This window comes from Aotus nancymaae, unplaced genomic scaffold (assembly GCF_030222135.1).
Source record: "Aotus nancymaae isolate 86718 unplaced genomic scaffold, 86718_ANA_hifiasm-v0.15.2.pri h1tg000029l, whole genome shotgun sequence".
NCBI lineage: Eukaryota > Metazoa > Chordata > Mammalia > Primates > Aotidae > Aotus > Aotus nancymaae.
Window position 1 is genome coordinate 75,347,263 of NW_026988442.1, and position 2,269 is coordinate 75,349,531.

A 2,269-nucleotide genomic window follows, 5' to 3' on the forward strand; every position below is an offset into this window, starting at 1 on the left:
TCCTGTGTGCCTACCTGCTGTCTGACTCACAGATGTTTTCCTCCGAGCTACATGAGGTCTTGGTGAAAATATGACTTGCTTACTAATATTTAAAAATCAGGTGATTTGACCGGGTGCTGTGGCTCACGCCTGTAATCCCAGCACTCTGAGAGGCCGAGGCAGGTGGATCACCTGAGGTCAGGAGTTCAAGACCAGCCTGGCCAACATAGTGAAACCCCGTCTCTACTAAAAATACAAAAAATTAGCTGGACGTGGTGGCAGGCACCTGTAATCCCAGCTACTTGGGAGGCCAAGGCAGAAGAATTGCTTGAACCCGGGAGGCGGAGGTTGCAATGAGCCAAGATTGTGCCATTGCACTCCAGCCTGGGCAACAAGAGTGAAACTCCATCTCAAAATATATATTTATATTTTATATATAAAATGTATGTATATATTTAAATTTTATTTTCTAGCTTTTCTTTAAAAAAATTCTTTACCATCAGTCAGTGGCAAAGCCTGAGTCCCGTCCTCTCGCTCTCCTCCCAGGGTAGCATGAGCTTCACCACTCGCTCCACCTTCTCCACCACCTACCCATCACTAGGCTCCATCCAGGTGCCCAGCTACGGCACCTGGCTGGTCAGCAGCACAGCCAGCGTCTATGCAGGTGCCGGGGGCTCTGGTTCCCGCATCTCCATGTCTTGTTCTACTAGCTTCCAGGGCAGCATGGGGGCCAGAGGCCTGGCCGCAGGGATGGCCAGGGGTCCGGCAGGAATGGGAGGCATCCAGAATGAGACGGAGACCATGCAAAGCCTGAACAACCACTTGGCCTCCTACCTGGACAGAGTGAGGAGCCTGGAGACCGAGAACCAGAAGCTGGAGAGCAAAATCCGGGAGCAGCTGGAGAAGAAGGAACCCCAGGTCAGAGGCTAGAGCTGTTACTTCAAGACCATTGAGGACCTGAGGACTCAGATCTTCTCAAATACTATGGACAATGCCCGTCTTGCTGCTGATGACTTTAGAGTCAAGTATGAGACAGAGCTGGCCACGTGCCAGTCTGTGGAGAGCGACATCCATGGGCTCCTCAAGGTCATTAACGACATCAGTGTCACTTGGCTGCAGCTGGAAACAGAGATCGAGGCTCTCAAGGAGGAACTGCTCTTCATGAAGAAGAACCACGAAGAAGAAGTAAAAGGCCTACAAGCCCAGATTGCCAGCTCTGGGTTGACCATGGAGGTAGATGCCCCCAAATCTCAGGGCTTCAACAAGATTATGGCCGACATCCGGGCCCAATATGATGAGCTGGCTCGGAAGAACCGAGAGGAGCTGGACAAGTACTGGTCTCAGCAGATTGAGAGAGCACCATAGTGGTCACCATGCAGTCCACCGAGGTTGGAGCTGCTGAGATAACACTCACAGAGCTGAGACGTCCAGTCCAGTCCTTGGAGATCAACCTGGACTCCATGAGAAATATGAAGACCAGCCTGGAGAACAGCCTGAGGGAGGTGGAGGCCCGCTATGCCCTGCAGATGGAGCAGCTCAACGGGATCCTGCTACACCTGGAGTCAGAGCTGGCACAGACCCGGGCAGAGGGGCAGCACCAGGCCCAGGAATATGAGGCCCTGCTGAACATCAAGGTCAAGCTGGAGGCTGAGATTGCCACTTACCGCTGCCTGCTGGAAGATGGCAAGGACTTCAATCTTGCTGATGCCCTGGACAGCAGCAACTCCATACAAACCATCCAAAAGACCACCACCCACCAGATAGGGGGTGGCAAAGTGGTGTCTGAGACCAACGACACCAAAGTTCTGAGACATTAAGCCAACAAAAGCAGGGGACCCTTTGGGGAGCAGGAGATAAATAAAAAGTTCAGAGGTCAAAAAAAAATTTGCAATCTGACAATACCGGCCCAGATTCCCTGTAACAAGAGTTGGCCAGGGCTGAGGAGTGTCTGCCGCCATCAGACAAAAGAGAGCTGTTCTCTGCAGGTTGCCTCAGCCCTGCCAACACTACCATCCCACAACACTCAGGCCGGGGAGCAGTTGCCCATTTCCCTCATTTATACTTTATGCACATATTTAAAAATTCACATACCTAAGGTCTTATATTTAATTCACTCAGCAGATATTTAGTGGGGCACAGACTCTGTGCTAGACGCTATTGAAGACACCAGGCATATAGCAGTGATCATAGTAAACCAAAATCCTGGCCCCATGGAGTTTTCAGTACAGTGAGAGACACAGACAGTAAGCAAAAACAGGAAAGCATATACAGACCTACCTCACAGATATTG

General features: G+C 50.9%; 1 pseudogene; it reads left to right on the forward strand.

The window, feature by feature from the left end:
* The first annotated feature begins 531 nt into the window (after nucleotides 1–531).
* Nucleotides 532–1,796, forward strand: LOC105734035 (keratin, type I cytoskeletal 18-like; annotated as a pseudogene).
* The last annotated feature ends 473 nt before the right edge of the window (nucleotides 1,797–2,269 follow it).